Here is an 18,115-nt window from a genome sequence, read left to right as displayed (position 1 = left end):
ACATGTCTCTGACACCTTCTATGGCGATTGGTCGCTGGTCATGTGCTTGTGACGCTTTGCTCGGTGATAGGCCAGTGTGATGTCATTGCTGTCGTTCTGGCAGCGGATTGGCTCTGGTGTCTTCCATCTTGGATGAGGCACAAAGTCTATATAAGACCCTGACGCACGCCGCCCGGCGCTCAGTCCTCCTGGTTCATGAATGAGAGTAGACGCTCTGTGCACGTCCCTCTAGGCATCTCTCTGTCTATGCTAGATGAGCGCTACCAGCAGGGTAGCGTTCTTATACCTTACAGCTTCGGCTGCGGTCCGTATCCTTACATCTTAATGGAGCGGACATAGGCAGGTGCCTGAGGCACATGGTCCGGCTGGGCCTTGTGATTCTACTCATAGGTGGACGTTGCCGCTAGGGTAACGTTCCTTATACTGCATCTGGCAGTTGTTCGTATCCTCGCACACTAGGGGAGCGAACATAGGTAGGAGCTTTGTGCGGCTTATGCTGCTGTCCGTCTCTTTTGCACCACTAGTGGAGCGGACCTAGGCAGGTGCCATATCTAGTGGTTCGTGTCCTCGCACACTAGTGGAGCGAACGCAGGTAGGAGCTTTGTGCAGCTTACGCTGCTGTCTGTCTCCTGGCACCGCTAGAGGAACGGACCTAGGTAGGTGCCATTTCACACTCACTGCTCTTGTCTCTGTGATTATTAACAGAGACCATACCACACACCCTCCAAGCAAGGGAGGAATTGCTTTATTTCCTAATTATATTCCTCTGTGAGTTTAACAGAGGTATTGCACTCTGCACTTGTGCTATTACTATTTACAGTGGCACACTTATATACCCCTTATGCTCTGCCATAGTCTGCAGCAGAGTCTTTGCACGGTGGACCCTGACTGTCTGATATTCCTTTGGGTTTTATTATCAGACAGCCCCCCCGTAACAGAGAACAGAAGTGAGAGACCGTACCGCTCTGACCCCTGATCGTGGATACAGCCAGCTGCGGTCTCCTGCGTTCTCATGCGGAGGAGACTCGTGGCCCCCGCAGGTCAGGACCCGCGGTGTCCAGGACGCAGTGATTCCTGATCGTGGGCACATACCCTTAGAGTAAATGGTATTCCTTTATACAATCGATCAGTTACACCTGAAATCTGTTTTTATGCTCTTACAATGTAACAGAACAACGGAACCCATAGCACAGAAGTGAACATAATCTTGTAGCAGCTTAAAGTATTATGGCTTATCTAATATATAAAGTTGAGTGTATGTATGTATGTGTGTGTATGTATGTGTGTATGTATGTGTGTGTGTGTGTGTGTGTATGTACTGTATGAGTGTATGTATATGTATGTGTATGTCCGCTAAAGGAATCTGCACCGTCACATTTACAATCACGAAATTTTGCACAGACACCTCATTTGGAATGTCATAGACTGTGTTTTGATGGGAAAATTTAACCTCACACATTACAGTTAATTGCCACAGAACCTGCTTACATTAAAGTCAATGTATATGAGAACGTCTGTTATAATAGACTCCAATTATGGACAAAGAAAGAGACACACAGAGAGACCCACACACACAGATACACAGATAGAGACACGCACACAGAAAGACACACACATAAAGAGACACACAGAAAAACACACAGACAGACACACAGACAGAGACACATATACAGAAAGAGACACATACACAGAAAGAGACACACAGAAAGGGACACAAACAGAAAGAGACAGACACAGAAACTGTTCAGATGTTTGAAGTAATATTTTGACAATGACCCTGGATATTTATCAGGTGGCCTATAGCTCTGCTTCTATTTTGTTAGAGGTCAAGGAGCTGTGATTGGTTGCTATAGGCGACGAAGGACAATGTTAGTATAGGACAGCTTATGTGTGAGTTATGATTTCGGTGGTGACGCTTAGCCAACGCTGTTGTAGAGGCTGATGTAAGTCACATGACCTTATCTGTATACTAATTTTGTGGAGTTTTATGAGGCAATATATTGGCTATTTTCACAGTTAACCTGGATATTTATTTACATCGGAAGGAAAAACAAAAAATGTTTCTCAAAAGGCTCTTGAATAAGGAGTTCAAGATAAATAATAATAATAATAATAATAATAATAATAATAATAATAATAATAGTTTCATAGTGTTTTTAGTTGAAGGTAGACTTAAGTCCATCAAGTTCAACCCGTGACCTAACCTAACATGTTGATCCAGAGGAAGGCAAAAAACCCCATTCGACAGACAGTAAGCACCACATTAGGGGAAAAAAATATTTCCAACTCCAGATACAGCAATCAGACTAGTTCCCTGGATCAACGCCCCATTACAGAATCTAGTGCACATAACCAGTAATATATTTTTCAATAAAGGTATCCAGGCCTCTCTTAAATTTTAGTAGTTAATCAACCATTACATCATGTAGGAGAGAGTTCCATAGCCTCACTGCTCTTACAGTAAAGAGTCTGCATCTGTGATTATGATTAAACCCACTTTCCTCTAACCATAGTGGATGCCCCCTTGTTCCTTTTGCAGGCCTACATGTAAAAAGATGATCAGAGAAATCTCTGTACTGTCCCCGCCTAAATTTGTATAGTGTAATAAGATCGCCCCCAAACCTTTGTTTTTCCAAACTGAATAACCCTACGTTTAATAACCTGTCTTGGTATTTCAGTCCACCCACTCATTTAATAACCTTGTTTTCTCTTTTCTGCACCCACTCTAATTCAGCTATGTCCTTCTTACCAGAGACCAAAGCAGTATTCTAAGTGTGGTCACACTAGTGACTTGTATAGGGGTAAAAATATGTTCTTCTCATGAACATCTATGCCTCTTTTATTGCATCCCATTATTTTATAAGCCTTGGCAGCAGCTGCCTGACACTGGTCAGAAAAGTTGAGTTTGCTGTCCACCCATACACCCAAGTCTTTTTCAGTGACAGTTTTACCCAGTGTTTTATAATTGAGTACATAGTTATACATTTTATTTCCTCTGCCCAAGTACATGACCTTACATTTCTAGTCTACACAAATCCCTCTGCAATATTAAATTATCCTCCTCTGTATTAATTACCTTGCATAGTTTAGTATATAATCTGCAAATATTGAAATTCTATTCTTAATGCCCCCTACATGGTCATTAATAAATATGTTAAAAAGAAGAGGGCCCAATACTGATCCCTGTGGTACCCCACCCTTAACTGTGACCCAGTCCGAGTGTGTTGCATTAATAACCACACTTTGTTTCCTATCACTGAGCCAGTTCTTAACCCAGTTACACTTATTTTACCCTATTCCCATTAATCTTATTTTATGTATTAACCTTTTGTGTGGCACTGTATCAGTAACCTTTGAAAAACCATATAGACAACATCCACTGCATTTTCCTGGTCTGGACTTTACCTCCTCATAGAAGCTGATCAGATTAGTTTGACAGGATCGATCCCTCATAAACCCATGTTGATACAGGTCATGAGGTTATTCTTCTTGATATACTCCAAGATAGCATCTCTTAAGAAATTCTCAAGGATATTACCCACAGTAGAGGTGAAACTTACCGACCTATAATTACCAGGCTCAGGTTGTGTCCCCTCTTTAAGTATTGGCACCACATGTGCTCTGCGCCAGTGAGTTCCTGTTATTATGGAATCTGTGAAGATTAAAAATAATGGTCTATCTATCACTATACTTAATTCCAGCAGTACTCAGGGGTGTATGCCATCCGAGCCTTGAGATTTATCTACTTTAGTTATTCCTATTTGTGCTTCCTGCTGGGTTAAGTAGGTGACATTTAATGGGGAATTTATGGTATCATTGATCATGTCATCTGTCATGGGATTTCCTTGTATAAGTACTGTAGAGAAAAAGGAGTTTAGCAGATTGGTCTTTCCCTTATCCTTTTCTGCTATTTCACAGACAATTTTTTTTTTCACATTACTTTGGTAATCATTTAGTTAATTTGTGTTGCATATATGATATTAAATGCTTCTATTACTTTGCTCTTTTTAGTTTTAATGATCAAATTTCTGTCTGTTTAGTTTGTGACTTTTATGTGCAAAATAATTTTTTGTTAATGCATTTTATTTTGTTATAGTTAAGAATAGTTAGTTACTATCACTGGCAACGAGGGGTAATACAGCTAATTATTCTAGAAAAGAGAAGTGCACTATTAGTATTATAATTGATTTTTACTTGTTTGATAGTGTTGCGTCCTCTTGTGCGTAGACAGAACTGGGCTGTCAGTGTTCCTAGTGATAAACGAAAAACAGAAAAAAGCATTTTCTACATCTTAGGACTTGACTGTAAAATCTAGATTATTGTTTCATATTATCTCCAAATGTAAATTGGTAAATCAGCTTCCAAAACACAAAAATATTAGCGTAATGTCTTATTCAGATGTCTGTTTTTCACACGTCTTCAATCCATACCTTTCACGGATATTACACTTACCCAATATAATATGGGCAGAATGAATTAGGGACTGGTTATGTGACTGTAGCCAGGTATGGCTTCCTCTGAAAAGAAATGGCATTTTAGAGAAATCAGAGTTTGGCAGACAATCAGAGGCTGGTAACAATAGGAAGAGCAAAAAGGTCTAGTAATTTTTCAGAAAAAAACACCTTACTAGTCCAAATACTGTATGTCCCCAGCTAGCTTATATCTACCCCACTCGAGTTGATTAGATCAAAAAAATTGGTCTGCACTCAGACAAGTGGGTGGTGGTGCAAGTGAAAAATGGGTCCAATCCAAGATAATAAATAAAATCAGGATACACCATATCACCAGCCACAGCGCTGCTGCGCTGGCTAAACCCAGGACCTTTATCCTCAAGGTATTCTCTACCAATGCTATAATCCACTCAAATTTCCATATCCCAGGCACCCATCTTTAAGAGACTCTTGACTAAAGGGTGCTTTACACGAGATGACGGATCGTGCGATGCATCGTCAGGGTCACGGTTTTCGTGACACACACCCAGCATCATTCACGATGTCGTCTCGTGTGAAACCTCTGAGCGACGCAGTATCGCTCACAAATCGTGAGTCGTGTACTCGGCGCTCAGTTTCATAATATCGTTTATTTTTACTTGTGGCGGTTGTTCATCGGTCCCGTGGCAGCTCACATCGCTCCGTGTGACACCACGGGAGCGATGAACTCTGCTTACCTGCGTCCCACGGCTCCCGCCGGCTATGCAGAAAGGAAAGAGGAGGGCGTGATGTTTACATCTCGCTCATCTCCGCCCCTCCGCTTCTATTGGCCGGCGGCTGTGTGATGTCGCTGTGATGCTGAACGTCCCTCCCCATTCAGGAAGTGAACGTTCGCCGCCCACAGCGAGGTCACACAGCAGGTAAGTACGTGTGACGGGGGTTTAATGACTTTGTGCGACACGGGCAGCGATTTGTCCGTGACGCATGAACGACGGGGGCGGGTACGATCGATCGTGAAATCGCACAATCGGTCGTCCCGTGTAAAGCAGGCTTAAGACCCAGGTGAGTTCGAAATGTCGAATGACTTCACAGTCACCTCAATAAATGAAAAAATTTTTTGCATCACAATCTATGAGTGCAGTGAATTTATTTATTATCTCACTCGAGTTAATTGACAAATCTCACCAATGTGTGTAGAGACCTGTCATTCAACTGGGATAAGCCGGTCAGGGATGTGATCTGATTAAGGTCGGAGTCACACTTGCAAGACAGTCGCGCGAGACTCGCATCGCATCACCCGGCATGGCTGCATACTCTCCTGACAGGAGTGTGTCGGCTGCATGTATCTCTATGCAGCTGAGACACTCTTGTGCGGAGGGCAGCGGGCAATGTCGGATGATGTGATGCAAGTCTCTCGCAAGTGTGACTCTGGCGTAATCAAGTCTCTCCCTATAGTCCTAGTTCTACACTGTCATGTCCCCACCAGAGTCCGCTCCTGCGACTTCTGCTTCGATCGCCAGGCGACGCCGTGTTCCCACCATGGACTGTGCTGGTGATAGGAGAGGAGTCGATGTGGGCGCAGGCTCCGCTCATCCACTAAGCGGGGTTTCCCTGGGACCTGCAGTACCACTGGCTGACTGTAGGTGGCATGTGTCTTCCAGCTGAAGTTACCACCATTCAGCTACAGCCAATGGGAAGACACCACACCCTTCTTATTCCCCCTCCTGTCTGCTGGTCACTGCCAGAGATAGTTTTGTATTCCTTCTTTCTGGTTCCCGCTCTGTTCTGAATAGTGATCCCTGTGTTTTGACCTCTGCCTGTTCTCTGACTACCCATCTGCCTGCCATTTTTGTACCTTACTGCCAGATCCAGATTTGACCTCTGCTTGGTTTCCTGACTATGTCTTTGTCTGCCGCTTTTATCCCTGTTCTGCTATTCCTGGTTTGATCCTGCCTGACTACTATCATTGTACTGCAGCCTTCCACAGGTAGCAATCTCTGGGGACCTGCAGTAATTTCAAATCCCTGTATAGGGGTTAAAGGGTTTCAGGTTTCTCGGGGTCCTGCTTTGGGAACGGGTTTGATCTAGCCTGTCAGTGACAGCCAGTCTGAGTCTGTGGTTCCAGGCAGGTGTTACATACACATTATGTTTTCCCTAAAGTGCCACAGCTTTTCAAAGACAGACATACCTGGATGTAGGGTTCATTTCCACAAGATATTTCATAAATGCATGGTATATGTATGTTTCACATATGGGAAGTGCATCTTTCTAGGGAATGATACCCTGATGAATATTCCAACCAGCTTTCTATTGACGGCACTGCACGGCATATCTTGCTGACATGTTATAAATGTATGTGATGTGAATAGCTCCAATCAGCGTTTGAGATTATTTACAAAACAGCAGGTTTGGTTTTGGTGCATTCTTTGACAGCAGGTGGTGTGCTGGCTCTTGGAGTCCAGAATGAGGATACAAGTGACTGCTGTGGAATTTGACCTTGTTTGAATTGTTTCTGATTGTTGTCTCACTTAATCTTTGGAGAGAGGAGTTGAAGGACAGATGAGTATGTGTGGTGCTAATTGACTTGCGGATGCAGCATCTGTCTGTTTCCAGCTAGTACCGTATGCAGAAAGAACTGAAGTATGCCTTAATGCTATTTGACAGGTATTGACACAAATTTGAGCTACCTTAGGGTTCTTTTACACTAGGTTTTTTTAACATGCTTTTGACGGATGTCAAAAAAACGGAAACTGCATGTGACTGGGTCCTGTTGATTAATTGTTGAACGCATGCAAACGCAAGTGTTATTTGACAGGATCCTTTCACTTGGAGTTTATGGGCGGGGAGAGAGAGAGGCGTTTTTGAAAAAAGTTAAAATACTGCAAGTCTCTGGATCCTGACTGTACTGCACGCAACCACATGTAAACGCATGTTGACGTGAGTCCATTGCAAATGCATTGAAATGAAAACGCATTTGTACTGGGTCCGTTTTTGTGTTAAAAAAACGTTCAGGACGCATGTTTTAAAAAAACATAATGTGAAAGTACCCTTAAGGCCGCTTTACACGCTGCGACATCGTTACCGATATCGCTAGCGCATGTACCCGCCCCCATCAGTTGTGCGTCATGGGCAAATCGCTGCCCATGGTGCACAACATCGCTCGGACCCGTCACACTACTTACCTGCCTAGCAACGTCGCTGTGACCGGCGAACCGCCTCCTTTCTAAGGGGGTGGTTCGTTCGGCGTCACAGCGACGTCACTTAGCGGACGCCCAATAGTAGCGGAGGGGCGGAGATGAGCAGGCATAACATCCCGCCCACCTCCTTGCTTCCTCATTGCCGGCGGCCGCAGGTAAGGTGAGGTTCCTCGTTCCTGTGGTGTCACACATAGCGATGTGTGCTGCCGCAGGAACGACGAACAACATCGTACCTGCAGCAGCAACGATAATTGGGAATAGGGGAGCATGTCAACGAGCAACGATTTGGTGAGTATTATCGCTCGTTAACGGTCGCTCCTGCATGACACACGCAACAACGTTGCTAACGAGGCCAGATGTGCATCACGAATTCCATGACCCCAACGACATCTCTTTAGCGATGTTGTTGCGTGTAAAGAGGCCTTCAGGCTACATGCGCATGCTGCAGTTTTGTTGTCACAAAAAAACTGCAACTTCGAGACATAAAAATTGCACAAAAAAACTGCACCTTGTCCCAGAGACCCTGGACATGTAAAAAAAAAAAAAAAAAACCCCTAACGCTTGTAGTGATGGTGCATTTTTGGTGCATTTAAGGTGCGTTTTTGGCAGTTCTGGTTTGATGCATTTTTTTGTGAAAAATAGTGATGAGCGGATCGGACTATAATGTCCGACCCCCGGGGGTTCAAAGGCACCCCAGTCCCAGGCCCGTGCTGGAATTCTGGGTATTGATCTAGATTGGAGACTCTGGAAATAAAGTAAAAATAAGGCCTTAAAAAATAAAGTGAGAGTGACTTACCAAGTCTAGCACTGCTGTAACTGCTCATGCGGCTGCTCATTCTTCTTCCAGGGCCGCTCATTAGCCTCATGCATATTCACTGCTTCCCACATCCACTGTTGTCAGTGATTGTTGCAGTCAGATCACACCCCCAGCCCATGTGCAAAGACTCTCCCAACTAAAATATTATTTATTAAATCACATTTAAAAATTCCATTATGATAAAACAAAATATTTGAGAGGAATTGTTTGTTTATGACCTTCTTCTTAAACCTTTTCAGTACAAAACTGTGGTCGACCAAAGTTGTGTGCGTGCCTAAAAAGATCGATACCACCGGATCAGATGCCAAATAGAGTCCAAAGCATCTTTATCTGCCTCATTATAGTAAAGTGCTTCTATCAGGGGCTTCATCTGAATTGCATTTTTGTGGGATTTACATGGAAACCCTGTTGAAAAGGGTGCTTTACACGCTGCGATATCGCTAACAATTTATTGTCGGGGTCACGGTGTTTGTGATGCACATCCAGCGTCGTCAGCGACATCGCAGCGTGTGATACTAATGAGCAACCTTCAACGATCGCAAAAGAGGTAAAAATTCGTTGGTGTTGGAGAGGTCGTCCAAACACCAAATATCGTTGTCTGGTGAGTAGCGATTTTGTTCGTCGTTCCTGTGGCAGCACACATCGCTATGTGTGACACCGCAGGAGCGACGAACATCTCCTTACCTGTGTCCACCGGCAATGAGGAAGGAAGGAGGTGGGCGGGATGTTACATCCCGCTCATCTCTGCTCCTCCGTTACTATTGGCCGGCCGCTTAGTGATGCCGCAGTGACATCGCTATGACACCGAACGCACCTCCCCCTTGAGGGAGCGATTGTTCGGCGGTCACAGCGACGTCGCAGAACAGGTATGTGTGTGTGACGCTGCCGTAGCGATAATGTCCGCTACGTCAGCGAGCACCAAATGTCGCACGCGTGTAAAGCACCCTTAAGTGTTCAGTGTTTAAATGACTCCTTTCCTCCTGAGCCCTACAGTGGGTCTAAACTGTAGTTAACATCCACATGTGTGGAATAAGAACCTGGGTACAAGGTACTGGGCACTACAAAGTATTGTGCACCACATTGGCATATTTGCAATTTTCACTCTACAATGTCCCCTGTGTGCTTGTTTCTATTGAATACCTGATGGACCTAAAATCATCAATAAAATCATGGATAAATTCCCAGAGGGGTGTAATTTCCAAATTGGGGTCTCTTGAAGGGGGTTTCTGCTGTCTTGTAGCATATCTTCATCAATTTAGCTTGCTACCGTCTGTAAAGGTCCAGTCACACATAACGAGATTGTTAACGAGATCGTTACTACGTCACAGTTTCCAGATCGTTGTTAAATCGTTGGTGAGATCGTTGGTGAGATGTCACACAGTCATTTTCCCAACGACTTTAGTAACGATGCAGCGACCTGTATAACGATCTCGTTGGTCGTTGGGACCCTGTCACACAGCAGCTATGTAACGATTCCGACCTCGAATAGGGGCGCAGTGTTTGACGCTGTAAGACATGTAGGCGTGCATATGCGTCGCCTTTTCCACACCCCTCCGCTTCGATTGGTGGCCAATACTGTGTTCTGATTAGGCGGCCGGCCTTGAAGGCTAATTTGTATCGCTTCATCCTTTGACCCTTTTTGAGCCTTGCTTTGAGGATAGAACCCGCGACTCCACCCGGATTAATTTGTACTTTGTTCCCGGTTGCTTGCTTGCTTTTCGGATCTACCCGGATTCATCCCTCCTTCGTTCCTGAGTGTTTGCTTTGAGGATTGAAGCTGCGATTCCACCAGGATTACCTGTTCTTCACTCAAAAAGGAACAAAGCATGAAGCGATACCCAATCAGAGCGCAGTACTTTTCTCAGCGCCAACCAATCGGTGCAGAGGGGGCGCGGAAAAGGTGACGCAACTACACACCTACATGTCACACTTTAAGTTCTCATCTAGGTTGTTAACGAGATCGTTGGTAGGTGTCAAACATACAGAGCCATCCTGCCTAGCAGGACTCCAATGAGCCAAAAATGGCCCAGGACATTCAGCAACGACCAACGATCTCACAACAGGGGGCTGATCGCTCGTACATGGTGAAACTGGGACGTAGCAACGATGTCATTAGCGATCTCATTATGTGTGAAGTGGCCTTAAGTCTGCCTTGATTCGTAAAGTAGCGGTAGATCAGCGGTATCTGTTGCTGCTATTGGCACCAATAGCAATGGCGGATACCGCTGATCTCCCACGATGCCACCAATCCAAGTAGACTCACAGACTGCAGCACAGTAAATCGATGAAGATCTGGTATAAGACCGAAATATCTTTATTCTGTATCATCAACTGGACTTGCTACACCAATTAAATAAAATTTCATCTTGTTTCACAAAATACTGGGAGTGCTTAGCTTTATCTCTTGCAATTACAGTTTTGGATCCTACCAGAGCACCCCTACCCATGTTAGAAGTGCCACACTTTTTCTCATTGTCATGCTGGAAGACTCAGCCACTACCCATCTTCAGTGCTTTTACTGAGGGAAGGAGGTTGTTAGCCAAAATCTCACAATACTTGACTCCATCTATCCTCCCTTCTATGATGAAGTTGTCCTGTCCTTTTTGCAGAAAAGCACCCCCAAAGTATGATGTTTCCACCCTCATGCTTCACAGTTGGACTGGTGTTCTTCAGGTTGCACTTATACATCTTCTTCTTCCAAACATTGCAAGCGAAGTTGATACCAAAAAGTTCTATTTTGGTCTCATCTGAACACATGCCTCCTATGGATCATTTAAATGGTCATTTGTGAACTTCAAATGGGCCTGGACATGTGCTGACTTGAGCAGTGTGAGCTTGCATGCCCTGCAGAATTCTACTATTTTTGTTTCATGGAGTCATGTCTGTTGTCTGCATACTCCTCCCAGTTACTTCAGGTATTTAAATTTTTCTTTTCCACGCTCTTTTTTAACCCATACAAGAGGTCAGTTTAGACACAAAGAGATGCATAAAATTAGATTAGGACCCAGCTGAGAGTAAAGCCTGCTTTACACGGTACGACCGATTGTGCGATTTCACAATCGATCGTACCCGCCCCCGTCCTTTTTGCGTCACGGGCAAATCGCTGCCCGTGTCGCACAAAGTTAGTAAACCCCGTCACACATACTTACCTCTCGTGCGACCTCGCTGTGGGCGGCGAACGTCCACTTCCTGGAGTGGGAGGGACGTTCGGCGTCACAGCGACGTCACACGGGCGCCGGCCAATAGAAGCGGAGGGGCGGAGATGAGCGGGACGTAAACATCCCGCCCACCTCCTTCCTTCCACATAGAGACGGCGGCGGCCGTGGGAGGCAGGTGAGCTGCTCATCGTTCCCGTGGTGTCACACGGAGCGACGTGTGCTACCACGGAAACGAAGGTCAACTAAAGTAAACGATATTATGGAACCTAACGAGCAGTACCCGACTCACGATTTGTGAGCGATACTGCGTCGCTAGGAGGTGTCACACAGGCCGGCATCGCCAGCGATGCTGGATGTGCGTCACAAAAACCGTGACCCCGACGATCTATCGCACGATAGATTGCCTGGTGTAAAGCAGCCTTTACACCTTGGCATGGTAACTGGGCACAAGTAAATTTGTCCATCTTTATTTGCAAAGTAACTCATTTTTCCTCAAAAAATGTTTCCTGGACAGTAATGCAAATTCACATTTTAATGTTCACTATTTACATCCATCGCCTACCCCCCCACCGAGTGCACAGAGTGCATCTGTTATTTTGGATAGTATATGTTATGTTCAGTTTGCACCAGTTCAGACCATAAGTTTAGAAAGTGCCGGCAATTCTACAATTTTTAATACCCCATGTGTGACTTTACAGTACCGTCTGGCACATGACGAGACTTGAGAGGGAAGGATCACTATATGACTTTTGAAGTGCAGTTTCTTACAATAGTTTACAGACTATATGAATACAGTGCCCCTAAGTGCCAGAAGAGCAGAAACCTCCTTCAAGTGACCCCAATTTGGAAATAACACAACTCGGGGAATTCATCTATCCACGTAATGATCATTTTTATTCCATGAGTGTTTTCCAGAAACAAGCAGCAATGCATGTTCAAGAGTGGAAATGGAAATCTGCCATTGCAGTGCACAGTACATTATAATGCCCGTACATTATGCAGAGCTTGAGCTTCTGGAGACCTGCACCAAATAAATTAAGTGAGCTCTCCTTGCTACAGAAATGCCAAACATATGGATTCTAACTGCGGTTTAAGAACACTAGGCTCAGAAAGGAAGGAAGCATTTGGATGTGGCAGTGCAGATTTTGCTGGATTTATTTTGGGTGAGGAGTCATTGCGCTTTTCCAGAGCCTTTGTGCTACCAGTAATGTGGAAACTATAGTTCTATTAACAAATGACTCTGAATGGGGACTTCTTTTTTATGGGTTGTGTAGAAGCTCTTATTGGTGGCCTTTTTTGGGATAAAGAACATTTTGCATCAGTCCACATTTATCCTGTGTTCTACATTGAGCACTTACATCAGGGTTTCCATCTAGATCTCCAAAATACATGATTCACACAAAACCGCCAATGGATCCGTTCATTAATGGGGCAACAGAGATACATTGGACACTGAGTGGCTTCTGTTTGGAGGAATCTGGCTTTTTAGATGTGCCCAAAAGAGGTGGTTAACTGCACTTTTATGCACGCTTAACAAGACGGATACAGCCGGATCAAAGGCCAGAGAGTGTTTAAAGTGTTTCCATCTGCTTCATTGGTCCGAAACAGACTCTTCCATCTGGGGTACCATCTGAATTAGATTTACACAGAAACCGCAATATAAATGCTCAGCATAGAGCACATGATAAGTGTGAGCCATGCCTTACTGTGATCTTTAAGAGGCAGAATAAACAATTATTTATTACAGCATTTACCATGCTATATATGTAGTTAGGGGCACTTTGCACACTACGACATCTCAGGTGCGATGTCGGTGGGGTCAAATCGAAAGTGACGCACATCCGGCATCGCTCTCGACATCGTAGTATGTAAATCCTTTATGATACGTTTAACGAGCGCAAAAGCGTCGTAATCGTATCATTGGTGTAGCCTCCGTCATTTCCATTAATTGGGAAATACCGATGTTACGATGTTGTTCCTCGTTCCTGCAGCAGCACACATCGCTGTGTGTGAAGCCGCAGGAGCGAGGAACATCCCCAACCTGCGTCCTGCGGCTCACGCCAGCTATGCGGAAGGAAGGAGGTGGGCGGGATGTTTACGTCCCGCTCATCTCCGCCCCTCCGCTTCTATTGGCCGACTGCCGTGTGACATCGCTATGACGCCGCACGACCCGCCCCCTTAATAAGGAGTCGGTTCGCCGGCCAGAGCGACGTCGCAGGGCAGGTGAGTGCATGTGAAGCTGCCGTAGCGATAATGTTCGCTACGGCAGCTATCACCATGATATCGCAGCTGCGACGGGGCGGAGACTATCGCGCTCAGCATCGCAGCATCGGCTTGCTATGTCATAGTGTGCAAAGTGCCCCTTAGACGGCTTTATTCTTTGGGTCAGTGTGATTACAGAGATACCAGGTTTATATCTTTTTTATATTTGTCTACTCGCACACAAAGTTTTTGCATCACCATATTTTGAGACCTATAATTTTTCAATATTTCTGCCGACATAGTCATGTCATGCAAGGGCTTGTTTTTTTGCGGCATGATTTGATGTTTTTATTGGTTCCATTTTCAGGCACATAATACCTTTTGATCGCTTTCTATTCTTGAATGCCAAATAAATAGAAAGAAGCAATTTTTTTTCACTGTTCACTGTGTAGTAAATGTTAGGACAGCTTTATTGCTTGAATGAGTACGATTATAGCGATACTACATTTCTATTTTTTTATGTTTTGCCACTTTTACATAATAAAAACAATTTTAATGAAAAAATATTATTTATGCATTGCTGCATTCTGAGAGCTGTAGCTTTTTATTTTTCCACTGATGGAACTGCAAGGAGACTTTTTTTACAGCACAAAATTATGTTTTCAGCAATACAATTTTTATTTACATTCATCTTTTTCATCATATTTTATTTAACTTTCATTTCAGCGTTATGATGAAAAAGAATCATTTTTGGCTACATTTCTGTTTTGTTTTTTTTTACGGTGTTTACTGTAGGAATTAAATAGTAGACAATTTATAGATCATGTCATTCTGGACTCTACAATTGCAAATATGTGTTCTTTATTAGTTTATTGTTGTTTTTACATAAATATTTGTATTTAATAGTGTAATATTTATTGTTTTTACTTTTTCATTTTGTCCCGCTATGTCCATTTAATTTTTATGCTTCTGATCAGTGGTCTCATGTATTGCAATAGACAGTGTAAGATGGCGGCCAATGTGTATCACAGAGATGGTGTAAACCTGGATGTCTGCTCTAGTACCTGTAGTGCCACAAGTCTTATTAAGGCGCTCCAGGGGCAGGTTTTACTGATAGCTGGAGAGACGGCGTGCCTGGGTATCCACATTCTTCCGTCCATGGGTGTGTCTCATATGAGAAAATAGTGTCTGTGTGATTGATACATGGTCAGTGTGTGGAGGTTGATACACTTCCAGAAAGGACTCTCTGAGAAAGGGGTTATGTATACTGACCTGGTTCAGTGAGTGGAGACTGAAATACCTCCATTATGATACTTCTGCAGAAAAGTTGTATTCTAACCTGCAGGAGTAGCATGAGTGAAACGGAATTAAAACTGTGCTAAATTCCCTGAAGCCAGAAAAATGCTTGTTATGTTCCTGGAGAACAGGTTTATGTGTGTGAAAAAAAACCTGCTGGACTTTTAAAGGGAAAGTGTTCCTGTTATTACTTTGAGAAGCAAGCTAATTGAGTGACCACATAATAACAGGTATTGCAATACATGAGACCTCTGAGATTAGACTGACAGAATGCCTGTTAAACTCTCCCTTTGGCTTGGTCTAACAGGCTCCATACTTGGCACATAAGGTGGCTACTGTTTGACCTCAGGGTGACATGATAACCATCAGCTCCCCTTAATTTTTTTGAGGGGGTGCTGATGTAGTTGACAGAGAGAGTCCCCTCCCTCTCATAACCTTCTAAATGCCGTGATCGCTATCAATTGTGGCATCTAGAGGGTTAATTAACCAGGAACGTTATGTGCATTGGCCCTGGCTGTTACCGCAGGAGCTGTTACTGCAGGAACTCAGCTCTCAGTTAGCCGAGCTCCTGCGGTATTCATGCTGGGAAGTGCTGATATTTCCGCACCTCCCCACAATCCCATGATGTGATCAGAGAGTGGGGACCGCTGTAATTGGTCCCCGCCTCTCATCCCATGTCAGGCAGCTGTCAGAGACTTCTGTCTGCACGGACCTTTCACTGTGGGTTTTCACACAGTGACAGTTTAAGTCCATGATGAACATAGCACGTCATGATGCAAATACTCATCGTGAGTGGTTACTCTGTTTAGCTAGAGATATTTTAGATGCACACTTGAGTGGGTTTTTATTTATTTTGTTTTATTTTGTGTGCTTATCTTCTGTGGAAGTGATCAATTTTGATCAAATTTAAGATTTGATTAAAAAATATGTTTTGTTTACCCTAGCACGCATACCTGGGGCCTCGCAGGCCCTAGGTCACTGTTTTCTATGGTAGATTTCTATGGTTGCGCGTTCTAGTTAAATGAGTTACCTTCATTGCATATTTCCCATTAGTAGCAGGCGTTCACAAGTTATGGAGATCCAAGCAACATTATTGAATGAACTTGTATCCCGTGACTGATCCTCTTTGAGCATTCCTCTAATGAGTACATATTGGCTCTGTAGGAGTCAGTGAGGCAGAAAAACAGCATCTGCCGCTTTGACATAAAGTGCAACAACATGTTGTTTGTAGAATAATTGTTGTTTAACTGTTTCAGTTTATGAGACCTTTGTCTTCCTTTAAAAATGATTGTGCCACGCTGTAGGAGTCTCTGAAGCAGCTATGAGCCATTTAACGCTCTCATTGTAGTGTCAAGGCCTCTGTTCATAAAGGTGCTATGATGGCTATGTTGGATCTGATTGAAAATGCATTTCGACCTTTAAAGGGTTTGTCCACTACTCGGACAACCCCTTACCAATAACTATGTTTCCCTCAACTAAAATTTTAACTACTATATTCAACTCTGATGCTGACACCATTTCAACGATATCAGTTCTGGTTCTCTCAAGGTTTGTATGACATTGACATGTCATATGATCTCTGAGGCTAATCAGCAGCAACTTCACTGTCCCCTTTTTCGGACAAGTCAGACATCCAGAGGAAGTGTGTGAGAAGTGGCAGCTCTCGCTTTCTCCGGATGTCAGTTATGTCCGAAGAACAGGACAAATGCAGTGGCCGCTGATTGCCCGCAAGGATAACATAACATAGTGTCATGTGAGCCCTGGGAGAGCCTGTGCCAACACCACTGGAACGGTGCCAGCACCAGAGGTGAGTATATGTGCTATGTTTTTATTTGGGAGAAGCAGTGATTGAGAGGGTGTTGTGCGATTAGTAGACAGCTCCTTTAATAAATCTTGTGTTGAGGTCTTAGCATTTTTAGGCCAAGTTGTTCTAATTTCCTGACTCATAAGTCATAACTATGATGGGAAATTTGAGCATCTCTGATACTTGAATATGATGGCCCTCTACAATTAATTCCTACAGCTCAAGGAATATTGTAAGTTTATGACATGCAAGTTTGCTTAATGCTAATTATGGCTATGTATCCATGGAGATATCTTTACAAACTTATCAAAACTAATGGCACATATTACCTTGGGAGCTTAATTATGGGCCCAATTTAACCAATTTTTGGGGGTTAAATGCCTTGAAATGTTGCAATTTGCACAACTAAATTTTTTGCAAAAATGTTGCTACTTTTGGGATTTTTACTTTACTCAGCATAATCAAAGTGGGAGGGTATTGGGTGGGAAAAGGTGTGGCAAGACCTATTTGGAAAAATTCAGCAAAATTTACACCACTTTAGAGGTGTAAATTACAGCAGAAATGTATTCCGGTCCCAGACTAGAGTAACTTCTGGCGGAGGTGCATGCCAGTTGTAATATGTGCCTAATTCAATGACAATCTTAATAAATCGGGCCCTATATATTGTCAATTTACAAAGGGGCACCCCTTCATGCAACTGTGATACAGTAAGTTTGCAAAGGTTCAAGTGTTTAGTGAAAAGTTGTCCGAAGCTTGATATTTATCCACATGGATAGAGATGAGTGGACCCGAACGGTAAAGTTCATAGTTCGTACCAAACACCTAGTGTCTGGTGCTCAAACTCAAACATGGACTTCTCACAGCAGTCGGTGGTCAAGTTCAGATGCTGAATATAGTTTGTTGAAAGGCTACTGCTATTCAGAAAAAATGTTGCGGCTTTCAAACCATCCAAATGCTTAATTCATGTGTATAAAGATTCCACGTTAGATGTGATGAGTGTCATATTACAGTATGTTCTAGTTGTACAGTAGATTATGCAGTCTATATAGGGCCTCTGTTGTATCCTTATGATGGAAGTTCTCCCTCCATTGGTTTCTGGTAGAAATCTGTAATATTGCAAAATGATCTTGCAGAGTCCTCCCTTATCTGACACGATGGGTCTCCCTGGGGGTCAGATGGGTTCTTGTGGATCTTTGAGATTAAATATAGTG

This window comes from Anomaloglossus baeobatrachus, chromosome 1 (assembly GCF_048569485.1).
Source record: "Anomaloglossus baeobatrachus isolate aAnoBae1 chromosome 1, aAnoBae1.hap1, whole genome shotgun sequence".
Classification (NCBI taxonomy): Eukaryota; Metazoa; Chordata; class Amphibia; order Anura; family Aromobatidae; genus Anomaloglossus; species Anomaloglossus baeobatrachus.
Note: the sequence above shows the minus strand (reverse complement) of the source record.